At 36.6% G+C, this 27,402-nt stretch overlaps 2 long non-coding RNA genes across 2 annotated transcripts in view; both read right to left on the bottom strand.

Annotated features, from left to right (window-relative positions):
* Window positions 1-20,534, bottom strand: part of LOC138326975 (uncharacterized) — a 41,218-nt gene extending 20,684 nt beyond the window's left edge. The window contains exon 1 of the long non-coding RNA XR_011209007.1: window positions 20,456-20,534. This is a non-coding gene — a long non-coding RNA (uncharacterized lncRNA). The remainder of the gene's footprint in view (window positions 1-20,455) is intronic.
* Window positions 15,504-20,446, bottom strand: LOC138326978 (uncharacterized). The gene is made up of 2 exons (XR_011209009.1): window positions 19,498-20,446; window positions 15,504-16,339 (listed from the first exon to the last, which is right to left on the bottom strand). It is a non-coding gene; the product is annotated as an uncharacterized lncRNA (long non-coding RNA).
* Window positions 20,535-27,402: the final 6,868 nt, after the last annotated feature.

Raw genomic sequence — 27,402 nt, forward strand, 5'->3', positions numbered from 1 at the left:
CAAAACAGAAAACATGGACGAACAAACAGGCAGACATTAAAACAGGATTGACAGACTTATATTGAACGTGTAGTATCAGAAATGACAACTAGTAAACATGGATGGACATAATGACAAAACATGGACATGACAAAAGAAAGGGGGGAGACTACATACTGTGATATATAAACACTTCATTTCACAACGATTAGCCATAGCAAAGCTATCCAATTTTAAGAAAAAGAGAGATCTCACACATAATGGGAAAACATACATTAATAAATAACATGTGATCAGGGACCTCCCAAAATATTTGGTGCTTTGCCAGGGTATGGACGGACATATAAAAAACCTTGTATGATATAATAATATGGATATGAGAGAGCCATAAATAAAAAAAAAAAAAAAAAAAAGATGCAAAAAACAAAAAAAAAAAAAAAAACAAAAAAAAACCTTAAATGTCATATTCCTAACAATGGCAACCATTTTTTTCCAATCATTTTCAAATTTCATTTGAAAGGAATCGCTTTTTATTAAAAAATATATATTTCTGGATACTGTAGTGATCTTTTATAACATTTACAAGTGCATTGATGTTAAGTGTTTTATAGAGACATTTTGTTTTATAAAATATAATGCTTAATAATAAGATTTCATTAACAGCCACATTAGCATGTGGTGAAATTACTCCAAAGAGTAGAGTGTCTTTATTCACTAAGAAGTGGATAAACAGGATTTCAAGAAAAATAATCAAAACTCTCAAAAAGTCCTTTTCTTTTTATCATAGTCAAATTCAAGGTTCCACTTCCATGTACCTGTTTGGTGTAACAGCAGGAGTAATCAAACAGTTATAAAAATCTTTAGACCCCTTTTGACTCTTAAAGAAAATCTGAAATTCAAGTGGTATAATGGGTATAAGGGAGTATCTCCAAATGCGATTGTACAATATACAATAACACAAACACACAAGACAAATTAAACTGAGTTTATTACTTTTGACATTATAAATTTTGGCATTTCTTAGGGGCTACTCTGTAAGTTATTTAGGATATAAAAAAATTAACTTAGTAATTAAAATATATCTGAATACCCCAAAGCACCGAGGGAATTTCCTAGATGCGGGTGGGTTGTTAATTATAAAAATATGTATGTCCGAATTGGGGGATAAAATTCAAATATGTTGAATTATAAGAGCCAGCCATAAGACTAAATAACCTTCAGAGTAGCCCAAAGTTGAAATAATGTGAAAAAAATAAAAAAAAAAAAGGTAATGAAATAACTTGTATACCGACATACAATATTACACTTATGATAAAACAATCTTGTAAGTTGCTCGTTGGACCAGATTGTCTTGCTAGCTAGCAAACAAAGATAGTGCGACGATAAAAAACAAGTGTTCTTACCAATTGGTAATATATAATAAAACTTGAAATTAACTAAATGAGACAATGCATATACATAATCAACATAACATCCCACTTTTATCAGAAGTTATAATACAGCATTATAAACTACATTAAAAGATGGACATCTATAATAACGATGAACAGATAAATAATCAAAATTACAAATATATAATCAGAATAATTTATATTCTAGCCAGACCAATATTGTGGAAGCAAACGGAAACTATTATAAAGGAACTAATCAAAACAACATGTTTTCAAACGAGATCATATCTAAGCATAGATAAAACATGACAATAACAATTACCGAGTTAAATATGTAAGAATTATCCATGTTAATATACATTACGATCTAAACCCTAGTAAATAGAATACACAAAAACAAAACCTAAATTTTGAAACGTTCACATGTAAAGTGAGAGGTCTAAGTAGAGCCCCCCGTTTCAGGTGTAACTGACATTACAGACAAAAATGTGGCTGACCAGAATGGCGTTATATGGGGCAAAAACAGATTAAGAATTCCTAAAGGCAAACAGGCGAGCCTGAGGGAAACTCGACAGGCCAAATGGCGCGAAGCCCAGATAAAATAGCAACAGTAAAGGCAAACCTGTGGGGAACCCAGCAGGTTAGATGGGCGGAGCCCAGATAAGGTAACTACACTAAAGGCAAACCTGTGGGGAACCCAGCAGGTTAGATGGGCGGAGCCCAGATAAGGTAACTACACTAAAGGCAAACCTGTGGGGAACCCAGCAGGTTAGATGGGCGGGGCCCAGATAAGGTAACTACACTAAAGGCAAACCAAACCCAGCTAGATGGCGGAGCCCAGATAAGGTAACTACACTAAAGGCAAACGTTGGGCAGGTTAGATGGGCCCAGATAAGGTAACTACACTAAAAGGCAAACCTGTGGGGAACCCAGCAGGTTAGATGGGCGGGGCCCAGAATAAGGTAACTACACTAAAAGGTTAGATGGGCCAGATAAGGTAACTACTAAAGGCAAAACCTGTGGGGAACCCAAGGTTAGATGGGTGGAGCACAGATAAGGTAACTACACAGATAAGGTAACTACACAGATAAGGTAACTACACAGATAAGGTAACTACACAGATAAGGTAAACTACACAGATAAGGTAACTACACTAAAGGCGAGCCTGTGGGGAACCCAGCAGGTTAGATGGGCGGAGCCCAGATAAGGTAACTACACAAGGCGAACCTGTGGGGAACCCAGCAGGTTAGATGGGCGGAGCCCAGATAAGGTAACTACACAAGGCGAACCTGTGGGGAACCCAACAGGTTAGATGGGCGGAGCCCAGATAAGGTAACTACACTAAAGGCAAACCTGTGGGGAACCCAGCAGGTTAGATGGGCAGAGCCCAGATAAGGTGACTACACTAAAGGCAAACCTGTGGGGAACCCAGCAGGTTAGATGGGCGGAGCCCAGATAAGGTGACTACACTAAAGGCAAACCTGTGGGGAACCCAGCAGGTTAGATGGGCGGGGGCCCAGATAAGGTAACTACACTAAAGGCAAACCTGTGGGGAACCCAGCAGGTTAGATGGCCGGAGCCCAGATAAGGTAACTACACAGATAAGGTACAAAGGTAAACCTGTGGGAGACCCCGCAGGTAGATATGGGCGAAACCCTATCAGGAAAAAATTATACTAAAGGCAACCCTGTGGGGAACCCAGCAGGTTTAGATGAGCGAAGCTCAGATAGGGTAACTACACAAGGCAAACCTGTAGGGAACCCAACAGGCTAGATAAGCTATGCCAGGAGAAGGTAACTATACTAAAGGCAAACCTGTGGGGAACCCAGCAGGTTAGATGGGTGAAACCCGATTCATGCAGGAATTAGATATCATGCGCAAGGTCTAGGAACATGCAAAAGACTTGACAAATTAGAAATGATTAAAACTAAATTATCATAACATATATATACCACCTAAAAATGAACATTGAACTTGGTGATAGCATGGGGGTTGGAGGGTGGGTCGTCAAAAATAACCAGTGTACGTGAGTCCAGCTTCCTCATCCCAAGCAAAAACAAAGACTGTTCTTAGCGTCACCTAAACGCTTGACCATTGGTCACTCAAGTCACGTGATTACTATTAATAGAGCTGATAATTACTGGTCAATGATGTCATAGACCTAGCTTACTTATTATCCTATTTGGCGGTAAAAATTTAAACAACAGTATTTATCTAAAACACCAAAACATGAAAATACACACATATTTCTACTAAACACTAATACAACAATGTACAAAAAACATACTAAGGTAATTAATAATTAACATTAAAACGCAAAAAAAGACATAAGATGTAAAGTTGCATCCATGTTTAGAATTGTGTTTGTATAAACTTAAATTTATAAAATTTAAATTCAATTTTATTTTCGAAGGAAATTCTTGGCTGCAGAAACAAGACCTTGAAACTGTAGAAAAATTAGTATGAATGTTAAAAATATTTGAAAACTTGTTGAAAGTGAAAAAGGTTAAGCTGTCAGGATTCTTAATAAGGTCATTGATGGTAATTACACCAGCATTGAACCAGTTTTGATAAAATACACATTTATTTTTCCAACTTTAATATCTGCATTATATAACATAATTTTGTTTTCAATATGGTTTCTTGTTTATATCTAGATCTAGATTGGATTGATATTGGGGAATTATTCAACTTAAATACACATTGGAGAACATCTTTCCAAAACATGTTTTGGCAGTTGATTAGGTATTTGTTTGATATATTCATTCCCACATTTCTACATTTTATCAATATTTAATACAATAATGTAATAGTGATTTCCACTTTCCTGTAGAATACAAAGTTCTCCTTATCCACCCTAATTTTAAAGAGTCTATAAAGGTTTGCACATCTATCATTTTCAGTCCCCCATCCTTATAGTTCTGAATAATGACATCTTTTTTAATTTTATGAGATTTACTACCCCATAGAAATTCAAATAAGAGAGAATTTAAATTTGAAAGAAGCTTGTCTGATGGGTTTGGTAAGGTGATAAATAATTAATTAAGCTGAGAAATAAGTAAAGATTTAATTATGTTGATTCTTCCTATTGGAGTTAGTCTGCGTTTACTCCACATGTTAAGTATTGACTTTAATTTTACAATTTTTTTATCAAAATTTCATTTCTGGAATCTCGCTTAAATTGATCGAAAAATCAATTCCCAAAAAAGTGAATTTGTTTCTACCCCGTAAAAGATTATATTCTGGAAAAAACTTTTCCTCACTGTACTTTTTGCTTCCTATCCATACTACCTGTGTTTTACTGGTGTTGACATTTAGTCCTGATATTTTAGCAAAATAGTTTAATTCATTTATTGATTCCCTTAATGATATCTCTGAACCATCTAGTATTAGACCTGTGTCATCAGCTTATTGCAAGTTCAAGATGTCTACATTATCAATTTGGATACCTTTTATTTCGACATTTGACCTAATTCTAGCAGCTAGTATTTCTACGCAAAGAACAAAAATGTATGGGGCAATCGAATCTCCCTGACGGCAACCACGTTTGATAGAGACGGGCAAGGAAAGATTTCCACCTTGATTTACAAAAGACGATACATTATTATGTAATGTTTGGACCCATTTTCTAATACCCACCCCAAAATTGAAATAATTTAACACATTATCAATAAATTCCCAAGAAACAGAATCAAAAGCTTTTTTGAAGTCTATCAAGTGTATCATACCTGGAATGTTTAGATCTTCTACATAACACATAGCATCATAAAGTGTTTGAATATTTTCTCCAATATAGCGTCCTGATAAGAATCCTGTCTGATCTTCATTTATTAATTTATCTAGCAACGACCGAATTCTATGAGAGATAACACCAGATGCAATTTTATAAACAGTATTTAAAAGAGTAATTGGTCTCCAGTTTTTAGCTCACCTGGCCCGAAGGCCCGGTGAGCTTATGTCATGGCGCGACGTCCGTCGTCCGTCCGTCCGTCGTCCGTCATCCGTCCGTCCGTCCGTCCGTCAACATTTCCTTTAAATCGCTACTAGTCATAGAGTTCTGCATGGATTGTAACCAAATTTGGCCACAAAACATCCTTGGGGGAGGGGGGAACAGAACTTGTATAAATTTTGGCTCTGTCCCCCCCCCCCGGGGCAGGAGGGGCAGGGCCCAAATAGGGGAAATAGAGGTAAATCCTATAAATCACTACTTGTCCTAGAGTTCTGCATGGATTGTAACCAAATTTGACCACAAACATCCTTGGGGGAGGGGAAACAGAACTTGTATAAATTTTGGCTCTGATCCCCCAGGGGCAGGAGGGGCGCGGGGCCCAATAGGGGTAATAGAGGTAAATCCTTTAAATCGCTACTTGTCATAGAGCTCTGAATGGAATGTAACCAAATTTGGCCACAAACATCCTTTGAGGAAGGGGAACAGAACTTCTATAAATTTTGGCTCTGGTCTCCTGGGGGCAGGAGGGGCGGGGCCCAATAGGGGAAATAGAGGTAAATCCTTAAAATCGCTACTTGTCATAGAGTTCTACATGAATTGTAACCAAATTTGGCCACAAACATCCTTGGGGGGAAGGGGAACAGAACTTGTATAAATTTTGACTTCTAGTCCTCTGGGGGCAGGAGGGGCGGGGCCCAATAGGGGAAATAGAGGTAAATCCTTTAAATCGCTACTAGTCATGGAGTTCTGAATGGAATTTAACCAAATTTGGCCACAAACATCGTTTGGGGAAGGGGAACAGAACTTGTTTAAATTTTGGCTCTGGTCCCCCGGGGGCAGAAGGGGCGGGGCCCAATAGGGGAAATAAAGGTAAATCCTTTAAATCGCTTCTCGTCATAGAGCTCTGAATGGAATGTAACCAAATTTGGCCACAAACATCCTTTGGGGAAGGGGAACAGAACTTGTTTGAATTTTGGCTCTGGTCCCCCGGGGGCAGAAGGGGCGGGGCCCAATAGGGGAAATAGAAGTAAATCCTTTATATCGCTACTTGTAATAAGAGTTCTACATGAATTGTAACCAAATTAGGCCATAAACATCCTTGGGGGAAGGGGAACAGAACTTGTGTAAATTTTGGCTCTGGTCCCCCGGGGGCAGGAGGGGGGGGCCCGAATAGGGGAAATAGAGGTAAATCCTTTAAATCGCTACTTGTCATAGAGTTCTGAATGGAATGTAACCAAATTTGGCCACAAACATCCTTGGGGGAAGGGGAACAGAACTTGTATAAATTTTGGCTCTGTTCCCCCGGGGACAGGACGGGTGGGGCCCAATAGGGGAAATAGAGGTAAATCCTATAAATCACTTCCTGTCCTAGAGTTTTGCTTGGATTGTGACCAAATTTGGCCATAAACATCCTTGGGGGAGGGGGAACAGACCTTGTATAAATTTTGGCTCTGACCCCCCGGGGGGCAGGAGGGGCGGGGCCCAATAGGGGAAATAGAGGTAAATCCTTTAAATCTCTACTTGTCCTAGAGCTCTACATGAATTGTAACCAAATTTGGCCACGAACATCCTTGGGGGAGGGGAAACAGAACTTGTATAAATTTTGGCTCTGGTCCCCCGGGGGTAGGAGGGGGCGGGGCCCAATAGGGGTAATAGAGGTAAATCCTTTAAATCGCTACTTGTCCTAGAGTTCTGCATGGATTGTAACCAAAATTAGCCAAACATCCTTGGGGGAAGGGGAACAGAACTTGTATAAATTTTGGCTCTGGTCCCCCGGGGGCAGGAGGGGCGGGGCCCAATAGGGGTAATAGAGGTAAATCCTTTAAATCGCTACTTGTCATAGAGTTCTGAATGGAATGTAACCAAATTTGGCCACAAACATCCTTGGGGGAAGGGGAACAGAACTTGTATAAATTTTGACTCTGGCCCCCCGAGGGCAGGACGGGTGGGGCCCAATAGGGGAAATAGAGGTAAATCCTTTAAATCGCTACTAGTCATAGAGTTCTGCATGGATTGTAACCAAATTTGGCCACAAACATCCTTGGGGGAAGGGGAACAGAACTTGTATAAATTTTGACTCTGGCCCCCCGAGGGCAGGACGGGTGGGGGCCCAATAGGGGAAATAGAGGTAAAATCCTATAAATCACTTCTTGTCCTAGAGATTTGCTTGGATTGTGACCAAATTTGGCCATAATCATTTTAGGCCATAAATCATCCTTGGGGGAAGGGGAACAGAACTTGTATAAATTTTGGCTCTGACCCCCTGGGGCGGGAGGGGTGGGGCCCAATAGGGGATTTAGAGGTTAATATTAAAATTCCTTCAGAAAAGAAACAATGAACCTGTATTCAGAACATTACTTGGCATTACAAACCAGGGTGAGCGATACAGGCCCTCTGGGCCTCTTGTTTAAAAGGTGGCGTGGTTTATCCCCCTTTGGTAGACATGTAATAATGCCTTGTCTTTGTGTTATAGAAAATTGACCTGTTGAGAAACTACAATTAATTGATCTTACAATGAACTCTCCTAAATATTTCCAAAACATTTTAAAAAATTCTACTGTGAAGCCATCAGAGCCTGGGCTTTTATTATTTTTCATACTTTTCAGAGTGTTACTTGCTTCATCCATAGTTATGTAACCTTCTAACCTTTCTGACTCAAAATTACTTAATTTGGGAACCTCACAACCATTGAGATAATGATCTAAATTAATATTGTTCACTTCTCTAAAGCTATATAAATCAGTGTAAAAAGATTGAACTTCAAATAAAATATCATTTTGGTTTGTGATTATGTCACCATTCTCCTTCTGTATTTTTGGGATTATTTTTGGGGTAAAATTTCTATTTTCAATATGAAAAAAGTATGATGTAGGCTTTTCTCCCTCTTTGATCAAATTTATAAACAGTATAATATGGTATTTTATATACATAGTCAGAATAGTCAGTGTCAAAAAAAAATTAATAAAAAGCAATTTGATGGAATTGGATATTCCAATAATCTTGAAATAAATGTTTTTCTTAATTATACACCAGGTATTTTGATTATATTCTTTAATTTAATTATATACAAACAAGGATTTATAAGTAAGATATAAGGCTTCATTATCAAATTTATTAAAATGCAACAACCAGTTGAAATACATATCCCTATTAACTAGCATTAACTTTATGTATTTGTGTGATGAGTACAATGTATATATAGGTAGAGAGCTGAGGCTGCCACCTTAGAACAGCATGCTATAAATTTACCTCCTGGGGTTGGGATAAGGTACATATAATACAGGTGTTGTTAGCTGTGATACACCTGACTGAACATATTGAAGGGGCCCAATGAAGGTCCCAGGTCCCTGGCTGAGCAATGTTAGGTAATTAAATTATCATACCGTGTGGTTGATGAAACAGTATGAAGTCCAAGTGACCATGGCAACGGCAGTCCTAGATTAGCGGTCTACCTTTCGAGCAGGCATGTACAATATATTGTACATGTACATGACCTATATGAGATACTTATAAATCCTTGATGGATCACACATTTTGTTACCACGTAACTCACGCGGTTTGTAAAAGGTCAGAATCGGATATTATCAAATTATCAGAGTTTCTAAAATCGAAATAATTGTGACAAATACAGAATCTAATCAACAACTATGTATCTATAGTTTGAATTGGCAGAAGTTGGATTTATTTTGACTCTGTTTGATTTATTATCAGGCATGTGACCTACATTTTAGCAGAAACATATATATATTTTTCCACTTCTTCAAATAGTAGGCACTAACATCCCTAGTTTGTGCTTCCTACCACACAAACTAACAAGCAGCAAGCTCTGTTCACTCAAGGAATTAACGCAACAAGGATATGGCGAATACTTGGCACATCTTAATGAAAAAAAGATGGCCGATAAGTTTTATTATATGATCTTTCAATTAAAGTTTTCAATAAAATAAGGTTTTACAAAAAACTATGAGTGAAGGTGAGGCTTTAAAATCGCCACTAAGCTTCATATATAAACACAATATATGAAGCTGCCGCCACCCTTGTTTTATTTCTGATTTTAGCGTTCGGTACCTTTGGTCTACATGTATGTTGATGCTCGCGAGCAGCCACATGCCCGATACTGAATTATTGCTTGTTCAATCGGTTGACACAATAAAATGTAATTTCTAATGTCGACTTTTAACGTCTATGGATGATTTTTGATATTTCCAATGCTTTGCAACAGCCAGGTTCCATAAAGCAAATGAATTACGTATATATATATATATATATATATATATATACATTTGACAGGGCATAAAACTAAATATTCGTGCACCTTGCCGTTTTGAAAACTATATTCCATACATTCAGCGGCGTAGCTAGGACTGGATAGGCCTGCATGCCTGGGGGTGCTCAGGGTCCAGGGGCGAAGCCCCGGTAGGGGGTATGGTGGGCGAAGCCCCCCAGAAGCTGACGGGAAATTGTGATAACTATTTTACTTCTTTGGTAACTTTTAACCAAGGACGTATATAAGAAGGATAAGTCACACTGGGTTTTGGGGGAGTACAACGTAGGAGCTTTTGTGTTTGTGCACTGACCGTGACGTTGGGCGACGACCGTTTTCCTTTGATATCTGCCGGCGCAGCCTTTGATGTAGCTTGCGGGTGCGATGGTTACCGTCTTACTTTCTGAAGCGGGGCCGTCATTTCATGAGCTGTCGTACTTTTTAACGAAAATTTAAGACATGTTTTCTAAATTTTCCGTCCCTAAAGCAAGTAATAAACGTTGTAAAATTTAATAAACTTTACATTGGTGTTTCGTTTTACTTGATAAGACAAGTATTTGTTGAGAAAAACGGTTTTTATTCCCGGTTCATAGGCGTCTCGCGTGGTGTTTAGTAGTGTAAAGAGACAGTCACGAATCCTTCTCACTTATAAATCCTTGTTTTAACATATATACCAATGGTTAAATGGAGGTCACGATATTTCGGTGATAACCATGCAAAACTATACACAAAATGTAGAACGGTGGTGATTTTATATACATGTAATCGTACTATACTAGACTCCCCTGACAAGTGTTCGAACAAAAAAAAAAAAAACAAAAAAAAACGGATTTTGGTTGTAAAAATTAAAATTGTAAGGAATGGGAGAATTTTGTGTTATTTTAACTGATGACAAACTTATGGCGAGTATTCTAAACAGAATTAAAATTAAGTTTACGTGTTGGTTTGTTTACGACAGCGAGTCAAAGACCACTGTCAAAATGGCGTAAGAAGGGACCAGTTCTCGACCACCTCAATAAAAAAATTGGACATTGTATTTATGACCTATTTTTCTACCTATTATGTTCTATTTCTAACAATTACAACAACAAAAATTATTTTCTAAATGAACAATCTGTTCATATTCGACAAAAATAAAAGTCAACTGTTTCGTGAGTAGACACCATAAATCATGGATTAACACGCGTTTTAACGGGGCAGAAAGTCAGAACCAAAATTGAAAAATTCACTTTTTCGTTACTAAGGCCAAGAACATGTTGCAATTGCTATTTTGGTTGTTTTGCTATCATTTCAATATAACTAGACTATATGTTTTTAGAATATTTCTAACTTTTCATGCGATGTTGTTTATTTTGGGAATCGTAAGTGTTTCCTGATTCAAAATCCACATTTGCTTGAGGGATTTTGGTGAAGAAGTCTAACATTGTCTTTGACAGGATTCAAACATAATCAAATTTAACAACCTGGTAACCGGAAATATATAGACTATTAATTCTAATAAATTTACAGAATGGCCAATGTTCAAATCTTTCAAATGTGCACAAAGTTATGTTAGGCATACAGTTGGACATATCATATGTATTTATACGTAATTTATATTCTGCAGCGTTACGTGTATTCAAATGTTGTGTTTTTTTCTGACTGTGCAAAAATGTAAGTCAGATTATTTTTTGCATGCTTGAGCACGCAAGCATGCACGGGCGCTACGCCACTGACATTCATAGTTAAACATTTTATGAAGGACTTAATCTGTTTATGTTTATATGTCCTTAATATTAATCAAAATATTTTGCTGATCAAAATATCTCTTAGGCCTCAAAAATGAAAATCTTACTTCACGTTAGGTTCATCACTTTACATGTTATAACAAGAATTCCATCTACGTCTTTGGTTCGAACTATCCAAAGTAAGATTGATAAAAAGTCAATGTTTTTAAACTATATATCACTAGCTAAGAAAAATAGTTTTTACTGGGAAAATGCGGACTTTAACTATCCATTGATAAGACATAACCAGTATGTGGTTTAACATAAACCTGTACGTAGTTCATTTGCTTTTATAACTTCTACTAAACATCCTTATATAAATTAAATTGTATGATAATATGTGTTGATACATTATACTTTTTATGTATCAATTCAAATAAACATTACAGTACGAATGATTTCCAGTAATTAATGGCAATTTTATGTTGCAATAAATATTATGTTTCTGATCGCAATAAATATTTCCATCTAGTCCATATAGACTATCTCTGTTACACATCATCTAGTCTGTCTGTGGTCTGAATGTAGTGGACATATCATCTGGACACGATGTCCACCTGTAGTGGAAACCGTGTTTACACGTTGTGCACTCTGTGTCTACATATAATCTAAATCTTGTGCACTCCGTGTCTACCTGTAGTCTAAATCTTGTGCACTCCGTGTCTACCTGTAGTCTAAACCTCGTGCACTCCGTGTCTACCTGTAGTCTAAACCTTGTGCACTACGTGTCTACCTGTAGTCTAAATCTTGTGCACTCCGTGTCTACCTGTAGTCTAAATCTTGTGCACTCCGTGTCTACCTGTAGTCTAAACCTCGTGCACTCCGTGTCTACCTGTAGTCTAAACCTCGTGCACTCCGTGTCTACCTGTAGTCTAAACCTCGTGCACTCCGTGTCTACCTGTAGTCTAAACCTCGTGCACTCCGTGTGCACAAGGGTGTCGCGGATGAAATGAAGAGAAGAGAAAGGGAAGATAACTCTTGTTGTTACCCTTAAACGGGACCAATTCCATTAGGTTATGAACGAGAGGCCGATGGGCCTTAACGGTCATCTGACTATTGGCACAATACAACACATCAAAGAATAAAGTAGTGGCACACAGTTAAGGCAATCCAAAAAGAAATAATTTATTAGAAGAAGTCCAGGTCCTGATATATTTAATGAATTAGACCATGAATGAAGGTCCCTTGATCCCCACCATGCTGCAAATCCAATTTCCAGTCTCAAGGTAGTCATTCATGTTACAGGCTCAATATCAGGTCTCTATAGGCCATTAAGTTATTCACACGAAGTCCTTAAAAGATTTTAGCCTATTTGACCTGAATGAAGGTCAAGATAATTTATTTGAACAAACTTGATAGCCCTTCATCCAAGCATGCCACAGACCCAATATGAGTACCCTGGGCCTTTTGGTTCTTGAGAAGAAGTCGTTTAAAGATTTTAGCCTTTTTGACCCCTGTGACCTTGAGTGAAGGTGAAGGTCCTTCATTTGAACAAACTTGGTAGCCATTCATTCTAGCATGCCACAGACCCAATATCAGATCTCTAGGCCTCTTAGTTATTCACAAGAGGTCGTTTAAAGATTTTACCCTATTTGACCCCTGTGACCTTGAATGAAGGTCACTGTCTTTCATTTGAACAAAGTTGGTAGCCATTCATATCAGCATGTCACAGGCCCAATATCAGGTCTCTAGGCTACTTACTTATTCACATGAAGTCGTTTAAAGATTTTAGCCTATTTGACCCCTGTGACCTTGAATGAAAGTCAACGTCATCTGTTTGAACAAATTTGGTAGCCATTCATTCTAGCATGCCACAGACCCAATATCAGATCTCTAGGCCTATTAGTTATTCACAAGAGGTCGTTTAAAGATTTTACCCTATTTGACCCCTGTGACCTTGAATGAAGGTCATTGGCCTTCATTTGAATAAAGTTGGTAGCCATTCATATCAGCATGTCACAGGCCCAATATCAGGTCTCTAGGCTACTTACTTATTCACATGAAGTCGTTTAAAGATTTTAGCCTATTTGACCCCTGTGACCTTGAATGAAAGTCAAGGTCATCTGTTTGAACAAATTTGGTCGCCATTCATTCTAGCATGCCACAGATCCAATATCAGGTCTCTAGGCCTCTTAGTTATTCACAAGAAGTTGTTTAAAATATTTTAGCCTATTTGACCCCTGTGACCTTGAAGAAGGTCAAGGTCATTTATTTGAACAAACTTGGCAGCCCTTTATCCCAGCATGCCGCAAACCTAATATGAGTACCCTGGGCCATTTGGTTCATGATAAGAATTTGTTTTAAGATTGTAGCCCTTTTGACCACTGTGACCTTGAATGAAGGTCAAGGTCATTCATTTGAACAAACTTGGTAGCCCTTCATCCCAGCATGGTACAGGCCAAATATCAGTACCCTGGGCCTTTCGTTTGAATGAAAAAGTTTTGCACTGCAGACTGCGGACGGCGCACGATAGCGGACGGCGCACGATGACGGACGATGCATGATGACAATAGATCTTCCTGACCTAAAAATATACCAGAGCTGGAAGTCATTTAAGGATTTTAGTCTATTTGACCCCTGTGACCTTGAATAAAGGTCAAGGTTATTTATTTAAACAACCTTGGTAGTTCATTGTATAATATATACTGGCAGTTAACCTGAAAGATACAATATAATTGATTGTCTATAAAAACACCAATAAAGGAATGTAATTAAAAACTGAAAAAATCCTTTTAAGCTACATCCTCAATACTCCATGGGTAACTATCACTGACGTAATATCCACTCTTGGACTATCTCATAGTAACATTGGAGCCACTTCAGAAGAAACAAACTGACCAATCACAGGCTAGCAGAAATCATTTTTGGCTACATCCTCAATACTCCAGGGGTTACTATCACTGACGTAACATTGCAAAGTTGGTTCAAATCTTTAAAAAGCATTAATGAATTAAAAGAAACCCCTTTTGGACCCACTCCTCAGGCCTCTGTGGGTCAATCATGGAAAATTTGTTAATAGGATTCAATGGCCATATCATACTGATAATTCTAACAACATTTGACTCATTTTCTATTACAAATGACCAAATAATGTTCAAAAATGTGTTTTACCTAAATAAACTATAGTAAACGTGACCCCCTCCCCACGTGATTCCATCTATGAAGAGTATTTGATTCCACTATTTCTAGAATTTTAGAAGAAGATTGTTGAAGTTTTAGCCTAATTGACCCCTTTTGGCCCCAACCCTCAGGTTCCTAGGGGACCATATAATTCACAATTTTGATTGACCTTTGGCCTTGAAAAGTCTCTGCAAAATTAGATTAGGTCACTGGAGACTTCATCTCAGGTGACCTCAAAACTGATTCCTGCATAGACTTCCTTTCAAGATTACAGAGAAAGTCACACCCAACTTCAAACCAACACATATGTACAGTGAACCACATTATAAAATTCCTTTGATGTATGTTAAATGATCTAGTGACCTGTGTCTTCTGTTGCCTGCAGTTTCATTGACCGATTGCCAGGTGTAAAATAGCCACGCCTCTACCCCCAGGAACAAACAATGCGGTTTGATTGACAGCTGGCGATCAGTTAATTATGAAATAGTGCAGGGGTAGATATTATGTCAGTGATAGTAACCCCTGGCGTATGGAGAAGGATTAGGCTATTACTCTGCTATTTTCTTAAATAAAGGGAGACTTAAAACTTGAATGTGGCATTTTATAATTGTCCCTATGACATACAATTAAGTAGTTCATCATAATTGCTATTGCTGCCTGGAATATGCATTTTCATGAATAATCAGGCAAAAGTCTCTGGTAGCTACCCCCATTTTATCGAAAAATAAGTAAAAAATTGGTAATAATAGACAATATCACCTGGCTGGCACTCAATCTCTTACAAATACATACATTTTAGAGAACAAGAAATGTTAAACAGTTTTTTTACAAAGAAAAAAAAACAACAAAATAAAACTACTGCTATAATCAAGTTAAAATAACCAGAAAATGTATAAATCTATGTAATAGATGTATAAATGTATGTATGTACTTCATATGATTGCAATTACTATACATACATGTATAATGTATATGGTATGTCGGAGTGAATGTGTATATGCCTGTATTATGTTATGTACTAAAAAATGTCTTGAAAAATAAAAAAAAAAATATTAAAAAAAAAAAAATAACCAGAATTCATTTAATATGGATGATATCGTTTCATAATGACACGGCATCAAAGATTTGAAAAATATCATGTACTTAAAGATGTACATCACGAATAATCATGTAAAAGTCTCGATCTGCTACGCCCATTTTTTCAATAAGAAACTGTTTTTCCTCATGTAGATAAAAAAAATGTCAAAATATAGACAATATTGGTCTGACCGAATACTCAATCCAAAACTAAACATACATTTCTCTGTTTTCGCAATTCTTTTAGTGATATTGAGGATTTTGCTAGAAAATATACCTTAAAAAAAATAAGCCAATTACCTCCCTTTATCCAATCCCAATGAATACTGTTCATATGACCATTTAAAGAATATAAAGTTTTTAATTTAACACCCACGTACCCTTTTACAAGTAAGTCAGTTGGCATTTTCAACCCTTGATGGTATACATGCATCTGATCATACTTACATAAGATATTTAAAAATATAATGCTTTAATCAAGAAATGCCTTTGAAATGTATAATGCTAATTGGAATTTCATGTTGGGCAATTAGGGTAATGGGTTATATTAGGTGCCAATCTTTCTAATTATCATAACCTTTTATGCGAACTCTATTAGTGGGGCCACGGTGGCCAGGTGGTAAAGTTGTCCTGACATATTACCACAAGCCGTCCACCTCTGGGTCACAATTGCAAGTTCGAATCCTATGTGGAGAATTTGCCAGGTACTGACAGCTGGTCGGTGATTTTTCTCCGGGTTCTCCGGCTTTCCTCCACCATCAAATCTGGCACGTCCTTAAATGACCCTGCATGGCTGTTAATAGGAAGTTAAACTAATAAAAAAAAGAGAACTCTATTCTACATCCGAATTGTACATCCGAATTGGCACACATATGGTACCAGGTAATTAAATTATTTTAAATCCTTGATACTGCTGAAGGATATGAAAATCAGTATACATACGCAGAAATGAATTACTTGGTACATCTTTCATGCTTCAGTCCTTTGTTTTATTAATCATATTTTTTATATATGAGGAAGATTACCTATATATATATATATATACATTTGTATATAGGTACTAGTATTTAAAATAGTTACCGTTTCCAAGTGTTATTCATCACAGATGAAAAAAATGTCAACAGCAAGCAAACCATAATTTAAAGATGCTCCACCGCTGACAAAAGGTATTTTATCAGTATCAAAAACAAAAGCAGACGATTTAGTATTTTTCTTCGGTCACAAAAGTTACATACTTTACAACATAACCACCATTGAAAAGTTTGAGCTTCTAATTTTACTTCAAGTAAAAAATTCAAAAAATAATTAATTGCATCCCGAAAAAATTCCGTGGCACTATATCCTATATGGAATGAAGTACTGATTGTGCATGTACCAAAGGCAAAATAAAATATCTTATATATTTTTTTGTGTTAATTAGATATACATATACACGATTAAACACCAATCAGTGTTCAAATAATGAATATCATTTATGCTCTGTCGGCGGTGGAGCATCTTTAAAAGTCTATACCTTAACCGAAATGGCTTTCAATTGATCAATTTTTTTGAATTTTTTTTTTTTTTGATTTAGAAAAATTTTGAAAACATTTCTCAAGCTGATGAGGCTGTTACAAGTTTGACATTCACTACTGTATAGTGAGCGTTATAACTAGGTCTCCTTTTACCTAGATACTGTATGATATTTTAAAAAAACCCAGAAAACTGTTGTTATTTTGGAAATAAAATGTCAAAATATCCTTAAAGGTACGTGGTATTTCAAATTTTATAAATTTAAGTTTAATAAATTTCAAATGATATAGCCATGAGTGTAAGATTCTATTTATCACATAACTATAGTATTAATCAAAACATAGTCAAAACTTCAGTGATTCTGACAGGACAGTGGCGTAGGATGATGAAACGTAATGGGGGGGGCAAAGGTCCTCAATATTTCATAACACCCCCCCCCCCCCCCCCCCGCGCCCCGCACCCACAGGAGATACTTGATATTACTTTTTTCATATATCATTACATATAATCATTGTACACATCTATATACAGTGGCGTCGCTAACAGGAAATTAATTTGGGGGGTTTCCCCCGGCAAAAGATTTTATTATTTAGAATGGCAGAGATGAGTTTTACGATGAATTTTGTTGAATTTGCGAGCACCTTAGGCGCGAGATTTTCGTGTTTGGGGGTCCGAGGGATTTCCCCAGGAAAAAAATTTACGATTTAGAATGGATGAGATAAGTTTTACGACGTATTTTGTTGAATTTGCGAGCGCCGTAGGCACGAGATTTTGGTGTTTGAGGGGGTCCAGGGGTCTCCCCCGGGAAAAAGTTTTACTACAGGGTGTATTTAGAATGGCTGAGATGAGTTTTAAGATGCATTTTGTTGAATTTGCCGTAGCAAGAGTTTTGGGTTTTTGTGGGGTCCGGGGGTCTCCCCCTGGGAAAAAATATTACGATTTTGTATTTTGATGATTTTTAAGCCTTCTGAACATGGTAATTTTTCGATTTGAAGTTACCTGCATTTAGAAATGAAAATTGTGAGTGTCATCTTACCATTAGGCAACCCAGCTTAATCTGAACATACCGGATTCACACCATCGGCACATTGTTGTGTAACTCAAAATAATAATCATCTGATTATCTTGCTAAGACATATAAACAAATAAATCTGTTAAGAAGCATTTTTTGAAATAGTATAATCCCTTGATGGACATTTTTAGTCTAGTTCGTGTGTATTGAATTTTCATTATTAAAGGTTTGAACATTACATAATTGAATGTTTTAGGAAACACGCCGCGCAGCGAAATATTTTCTAAAAAGTTCAAAAATGTGTAGGTGGACCCTTTTTTCTTTCAAATGTGCATTTTTAGAACATTTCACTCAGCGAAAATGGTGGGGCAAAAAGACATGTTTATTGAATTCTAGATCTATTGAATCCTTGAGAGAATAGCCAGGGCTTAAGCTCTGGGTCAAAATTGGGATTACTTTGTTTAGTTTCAATTCTGTTTTATGTAAGAGTGGCGAAATCAGGCTTGGATTCGACGTGTCAACCGAGATAATCATACAACATCACAGACGTCATTAATATCTACGACGCCACAGTAACGTTCGTCTTACAACATTTATGACATGACCGTATATAACATTGCTAAATGGGTCAGAGTGATATTATACATGTATACTAATTTTCACAACATGTGTCAATCTGATGATTCCTGTCAGCATCCTATTTATTACGCAGTACAAATGTAGTTGTCTATCACTATACACAACACAGCAAAATTGTGAAATGAATTTTCATTAACATTATTGACCTCACCCACCCAGTCTGTACAGTAACTTAAACCTAAGCAATTATAATGTGTCATGTAAAACTGCAGTGCATACAAATGTCCATATCTACATGTAATAATGTTGATCATATCCATTGTCAAACTACATTGTTACCATTTCTTTTAATTTTTTTTTCTGGTTTGTTTTCTTTAGTTGTCTAATATTCAGATTACTTACAGACGTTTCGGTACCTTCTGAAAGTCATTTCGCCATGTTCACTTTATGATACCGAAAAGACTTCCGCATGTACCGAAATGACATGTAACGAAGCTGCGATACATGTGAGCCTACGGACTACCGAAACGACATGTGCATTACTTTATGGTTTAACTAACTAGCAATTTAATCATATGATCAAACAATATAATAGGAGATACATATATTCAAACGGCATCTGCCTCAAAGGCAGTACAATTGTCAGTTTACGTGCTGTTAAGCCACGATTTAGAACGCATGCATGGTTCTGTTGTCAGTCACTCGCGATGATGATCATAAACAGACTGTAAACTGTTCCTAACGTTATATTTGCAGGCCTACAAAAACAATCAAATATATCTGATAATAGTAATATCCACCGATAATGATATTGATGTCTATAACAAGTAAAATGAACAATTACTTACCTGATAATGCCGAATTTAACTTGAACATCAAGGCGGCTTCAACGTTTTTACTCAACCGGATACAAACAATATACACATTCCTCATAGGGGGCGCGATAGTCTGCGCCATGATTTTGTGCATTCGAATCAGTACAAACAGATCCATTTCACTGTTGCACTTTTTGGGCGCATATTGTAACACAATTGTGGTGATTAGTGAATAATTTTGTTACGCATTTCATGATATTTATTCACCTCTACAGAAAATTTCATAAATATCACTCATTTTTAAATGGTATATTTGCCGGTCCAATCGGTGAGAATAGCTCCGAAGGAAGGCGTCTGGGACCCCGAAATAGCTCGTCTGTTGTGGAAATTTACCGAGAACCTGCGAAATATCACCATTATTCAAGGCTGTATTGTGGTCGTTGTATGTAACATTTCCAAAAATCAGAAATACCGTTTTGTTCAGAATGATTTAGACTTTTTATATGTAGAGTCTCAGATTGCTAACTTTGTAAGTTATTTCACTAGGACGAATTAAACAGAAACCAGTGATCAAAATGCCGATTTTTGCCTGTTTGACCAAAAAAATATCACCTTTAAAGAATTTTCATAGCTGACACGATTATTTCAATCGATAGATCACGCTGAGATTAACTTACATTGAAATTTTTAACAAAATTTATAACATAGTTTCCTTATTACCCAAATCGCGAAAATAAGCGGGTTGATAGGTTTATTTAGCCGTGTTAACATTTCGTTCCAGAACGAAAACTCTGTCATAACAGAGTTGTCGTTCTTCCTCTTCATTTCATACTAAGGACCTGAATGGACCTGAACGGGACCTGAAGGAGGACCTGTTTGTGCGGAGGCTCTTTACATTATCCGTATCCCTCGTCCTTATTTCAGTCGCTATTTATAATTTTAGCAAATATTACAGATAAAATAGTTAAATTAATTCTCTGTTAAAGCTTACCTTCCACAGTCCATTTGTTTTGTTTTCAGCATGCCACCTCATCCATCAGCATCACGCGGATGTTCTACGGGATCGCGGGAAATCTACCGTCACAAAGCTATAAATATAAAGCCTCGCCTGATTGGCTAAACGGACTATGACGTTATTTATCCATATGCGGAGCTTGCACCAGAACTCCAACCCGTCTACTGGGGGTGCTAGTGAGTTAGGGGTAATATGACTGAAGGCAGGCATTAAAATCATGCACGACACAGTATTTATGAGCTAGCGGAGAGAATTGGTACTAAGGCAGGTAATCCAGTCTACCACCCCATATGAATGAAAAAATCGCGGCCGCAAACTGAAGCTGTAAGTGTGTATGATTGAATTTTGAAGATTGTGGGTTTTCCTTGTATTTTCGTGTATGTGTTACCTTAGAAGTGCTTCGGGCACGAAGGGCTGCGCCCTTATTAAATCGTCTATTCAGATCTAATACTCGACCTTTCTCTTTAATTCATAGAATATTGTCGGATAGCATGTTTACACTATTTGATTCTCTACATCATCATCCTTAACAGTGGGGAAGGAGAAATAGGTTCCCATGTACCTCTCTGGCAGTTTTTTGGAACATGTTTTTTTCCATTTTATGCTTGTTGCCATTGACAACTAATGTCCCGTAGGGTCTATGTATATACCCGACCTTCTATGTTTTCCGGCCGACTGCAAGTTACACTACATGGTACTATATAGAGTATTTTTTACCGTTTTTTATCTAGACCTTTAAAACGTCTAAAATGGTTATATATAATCTGTAACTAATTCTCAGATCCCTGTGGTCCTGAGGTGATGTTACTTATACTTTTTCTTGCATTTTCTATGTAATCTATTACGTATTCGAATATTTTCAACCCTGGAACCATCTGAGAATTAGTTACAGTTTATATCATTCATGGACCCACCAGATGCCCATAGACTGTTTTAGGGGTCTAGATAAAAAATCGGTAAAAATCATACATTACATTTACTATACACGTAAAGGGCAGAAAGCTCCCCGACACAAAACTTCTACCCAACCTAGCTTTAGCGGCTAAAAATCCCATTTCTATCACGTCTTCACAAAAACGGCTACTACCGTTGGAAATAGCTGCAATATTGTAGCTCAAAAGACTTTTAGACAGAAAGTGGTGTCGTCTTTAGAGCTACAATTGGTGCCTATTACTGCTAATGGAGCAAAGTAATGATTATACAAACCATTATAAAACGTTTCTTTTGCATTTTATCGTACTTTTTTGATATCGCTTACCTACTAGGGAATAGAACTGAGCTATATAAAATATCAAATTCTCATCGATCATTATTTTTTTGTACATAATACATATGAAGGTCATTCTGAAGGGAATTTATACGGCAATTCCACAAGTTGTGAATTTGACGTCTTGTGAGCGGTACGGTATATATTAAGAATGGTAGTTATGTTTGTTTTAGACAAAAATAATATGTAAATGCATATACGCTTAAAATAATTGGAAACCTACAAAAAAGTATAGAAAACTGTGCCCGAGTGATTTTCGGAGGCAGTGCTCCACTACGAGACATAGGAACCTATTCGTACCCGGCCGAAAGGTATAGTAGGCCGGGTACGTATATTCGTTCTACCGTTGGAAAAAGCGATAGTTTCCCTCTCAAAATCATCCTCACACACCTTCACCGTCTATCATCGGTACACCGGATATAGCTATACTCGAAGCGACAGCACAAAACACCGATAATCAAATCAATGTTTTCAGCTATATAAATTAATATTGCTTGTCTTTTCCTGGTTTAGGTGTTTCACAAACTATTCTAGATTCGTTAAAGGTATAAACTTTGTAAATTGAAGGAGTCATTATAAAATTATTTGACAATATGTATGGTGTTCATGGCGTGTACTTTCGGCGAGATGATGAAATCTGAAAATAATTTCATTTTATTGCAAATCTTCGGCTTGGATGACCTTTATTGAACATTAGCAATATGTTAAAAAGATGGAGTTTTTTAGGGCTGTGGTGGTCATGTGGTTTCCTATGTGGGGTAGATGCCAAGTATAGTACAAGATACTCATACATTTTTTTTTTTTTTGTATTTCGTGGATGAACTGATGAAAATATATAACAGTCAAGTGATTTTTTTCAGAAAATACGAGATTTGAAAAAATTATTAAAAAATTTGGATAAACAGAGAAAGGGACGATAGTTGCCATATCAGAATTTTTACCCCCGCCTCGAATAAAGTTTTTTTAGCTCACCTGGTTCAAAGGATCATGGTGAGCTAATGCGATACAACAGCATCCAGCTGGCCAGATTTTAACAAAATTTAACTTATAGCATCCTTATGGGCTACTGAATGAAAATTGTACAAATGGTCGGGCTGACCCCACCAGGGGCCTGAGGGGCAGGGCCAAATGGGGTCAAATTGGCAATTTTCATATAAACAACTTTGACTTCTTTGAAACTAAGCAGGTGATAGCACTCATAATGCAATGCAATGCAAGCATCATTTAACTTAAGTTGAAAAGTTTTTTTAACTTAAGTAGAAAAGTTTTTTTAACTTAAGCTGAAAAGTTGTTTCAACTTAAGCAGAGAAGTTTTTTTTAACTTAAGCTGAAAAGTTTTTTTTTACTTAAGCTGAAAAGATTATTTAATATCAAGGATTTATAAGCGCCTGCCTCGGACTTCCCCAAAACCCAGTGTGACTTATCCTTCTCATATACGTCCTTGTTTAATATACACCAGGTTTTTTAACGAAAAATTATTTATAAGACATTATTCAAATCCAGCACCTTTATTTTCTTACTAGCAAGATGGATATCTTGAAAAATAATGGAAGGCGCCATATTTACAATGTCTTCTAGGCAGAAAACATTTCTTGTTGTGGTTACCTTGAAGTAGTTGATTTGATACCGTTCAAATATTAATCTGAATTGCAGATGGTACGTCGTCGGCCATTTTGTTTTATGCAATATGGCTGTTCAAGCTTGTCGGGAACGTACAAATGGACTAGCCTAACCCATTATAAATAGAAGGGGATGGCAGGTGGAATATTGGAAATACGATATACTTATCTACAACCGGATTTTTTTTAGCTGAAGTTGAATAAGGTTTATTTGCATTATCACTTTTTTCAGCTTAAGTCAAAAAGATTTCAACTTAAGTCAAAAAGATTTTTTTGACTTAAGTGAAAAAAAGTGATAATGCAAAAAAAAAATTTTTAACTTAAGTTGAAATCTTTTTAGCTTAAGCTAAAATCTTTTTAACTTAAGCTAAATAACTTTTTAACTTAAGCTATTATGTATTAAATATCAAAACGGCTTGCCATAGGATATAACCTGTGAACCCTGGCAGACAGCAGGTGTTACATAACAGTGTAGTATATACACTCACGTACTACACACAGATAAACATATACGGTAACCTGATGTACATATTTGTTAATACAAATGTTAATACAAATACCAAATAAATTAATGCTAATTTATACAAATGCAAATGTCAAATAACTGACACTGTTACATGACAATAAATAAAACTCTTGTAAACTTATATACATATGAATAGATTTTCAATAGCATCCTGTTATACAATTCCAAGCTTATCATTTTACTGTAATAATCACCGTTTCCTGCTTTAAGGAGTCGTATCATAACAGAAGGGTTTTTTTATAACTTACTGGGTTATTTTGAGTTGAGTGGGGTTTCCTTCATTCGCTTTTGAGGAAGAAGGAACGCTGTTTTAAACATTTATTGTGCCATCTCCATGCAAATGGCATTGGAATTGGAAAAGATTTCGTCTGAATTATGTTTTGTTTCTCATACACAGTGACCTTAGGAAACTATGGAAATGAATATAGGCATATAACCATCTTCCTCACTCGATGGGTGTTTTCTGTAAGTCCATGTTGTTCAGATGTTCTGAGAATTCCTCGATAAACAAAATGATGACAGATTCTGAGCCGAGTCTATTATTCCTTTCTTAAAATGTACCACATACCGGTATATGTTAGCAACTATAGCGGAGTCAACTTTTTTCTTGGGACCTTTCAGTTATTGTTTGTGGGCATCTATTCTGCGCCGTTCTTGACTATGATGGGAGTCATTAGTCAGCTGGTAAAAAGACATATATTTATCCCCACCAAAATTGTATATTACAGTCCTGTCTTGTGAGTAAACGCTACGTGTAGTGGATTTACTAGTTTTACGGATCCATAAAAACGTCCACTCTTAAACCGCCTGCCTCAGTTTTTTGTGACATTTGAGCATATATGCTGTATCCTCGGTGGAATTGACTTGGTTCTACAATCCGTCTCACATTGTACAACACTAGTACCCCAATCGGCTGACGAAAATGTGTGATATAGTAGAAAATATCCCAGCAAGTGATATATCCCAGCAAGTGATATGATTCTCACAGTTATGGGAATTTCTAATGGCACTGAAAGCAATAGTATTAAGTATGGAAATGTCAGTACAAAGTACACTGGTTTTCGGTCGTTGTATGTTTTTTTCCACAGTTAAAGGAAATTCTAATGATAATTATGAAGCTATAATATTGAGTATTGAGTATGGAAATGTCAGTACAAAGTACACTGGTTTTCCGTCGTTATATGTATTTTTCCACAGTTAAAGGAAATTCTAATAATAATTATGAAGCTATAATATTGAGTATTGAGTATGGAAATGTCAGTACAAAGTACACTGGTTTTCCGTCGTTATATGTATTTTTCCACAGTTAAAGGAAATTCTAATAATAATTATGAAGCTATAATATTGAGTATGGAGTATGGAAACTTTCAGTACAAGTTTGGAACAATATCCGGATTAAGCCATGGGTAGGAAACTTTTTAAGTATTTCTAGCGATTCTCTACTCTGTTGCTTATTTCTTCAAGTTCTTTCCGAAATCTGCAAAATATAATTTAGAATAGAATTAAGACACAGTTTTCCTCGTTTTGTCATCATATCTTAGCGAGACAATACTACATCGCTAAGTACAAACTTACACACACACACACACACACACACACCCTACACACACACACACACACAACACACACACACACACACACATATAATTTTAATCAAAAATGCCATTTACAGATTTTACTAAATCATGTTTCAATCATCTCATACAACGCCTACTTTAGTTTATCCACAGGGGCTAACTCAATGAAAATGGATGTTGTCATACATTTTTTTTTTTTGTATTTGGTGGATGGACTGATGAGTATACATGACAGTCATGTGATTTTTTTAAAGAAAATATGAGATTTGAAAAATTAGTTAAAAAATCGGGATATATGTGATTTTTCAAATCTCGTATTTTCTGAAAAAAAATCACATGACTGTCATGTATACTCATCAGTCCATCCACCAAATACAAAAAATGTATGACAACATCCATTTTCATTTGGTCCCCTGTGAGTTTATCATATTATATTTGCGATGACCTTTATTAATCTCTTTCTATCATATTCGTACTCCTCTACAACGCCGTCTGCTCTTTGGTCATACACATATATGACTTCAAAATCTCTAAGTTTGTTCCGGTTGGTAATCTTTGATATTTCATATTTAATAATTCGATAGAGAGAGAGGGAGGGAGACAGTGAGAGAGAGGGAGGGAGAAAGAGAGAGAAAGAGAGAGAGAGAGATTAAAATCATATAATTTAAGAACTTCTCTTTTGCCGTGCGGTATATTATGGCGAGTATTGACCAGGGTTACATTAACTGTCCAGGAATAACCTAACGCAATAAAATAAGAAAAAAAATAAGAAAAAATAGAAGATAAATATATATAACTGCTCATAGTATCCAAGTCTTATTTAGGCTGCCCATGTACAGTCATATTGTGAGTTGCTAGCTGTATCAAGGTGGATCAACAGGTGAGAAGGAGTAATTAGATTATTATAAAAATGTCTAACAGGATGGTTTTTAACATTTTTTCATTGTTTTAGCAGGTTTTTTTATCTCCATTTTGTGGCCAGTGTTTTAATATTATTGAGATCATCTGACAGATGTTGAATTAACTCTTTGGGGTTGTTGTCACATATACCCTATGAAGAACTAGCTTTACTTCGTTTGAGACACAATCAACGATATTATTAATATAAATTAAGAATAGTGGCGGTCCGATGAGTGAACCTTGAGGAACTCCTGATTGGATCGGATTGAAAGTTTGAAAAGTACCCTTCAGTAGGAACTATTTTCTTTCTAAATGATAAAAAATTGATTTGTTTGTTTGATTAATTAACGTCCTATTAACAGCTATGGTCATGTAAGGACGGCCTCCCATGTATGCTGTGTGTTGCGTGTATGTTGTGCGAGGTGCATGTTTTGGGAGACTGCGATATATTCGTGTTGTGTCTTCTTGTATAGTGGAACTGTTGCCCTTTTTATAGTGCTATATCACTGAAGCATGCCGCCGAAGACACCAAGCAACACATCCCACCCGGTCACATTATACTGACAACGGGCGAACCAGTCGTCCCACTCCCTGTATGCTGGGCGCTAAGCAGGAGCAGAAACTACCGCTTTTATAGACTTTGGTGTGTCTCGACCAGGGAACAGAACCCAGAGCCTTCCTCACAAGGGCGAACGCTCACTTCAAGGCCAAAAGTGAGGCAGTGCCAAGGGAGGCATTAGGAAAAATATAGTCAGTTAGGAAAAAGAGAAAAGATAAGATCCTAAATTTAGTCGCCTCTTACATGATCATGCAATAGGGGCAGCAGGTACAATTCTAACGCCCTACCTGAACCAATTTGAAAGATTACCTATGATATAATTGCAACTTGTAAAGCAGACCATCATACCAAACACTTTCAAATGCTTTACTGCTGTCACAAAATTATTTATTTATTTTGATCTAGACAATTAACAAGTGTATGGTAAATGGACAATGATCGATTTAAAGTTGATTCTTTGGGAGTAAAACCTTCG

This window comes from Argopecten irradians, chromosome 7 (assembly GCF_041381155.1).
Source record: "Argopecten irradians isolate NY chromosome 7, Ai_NY, whole genome shotgun sequence".
Classification (NCBI taxonomy): Eukaryota; Metazoa; Mollusca; class Bivalvia; order Pectinida; family Pectinidae; genus Argopecten; species Argopecten irradians.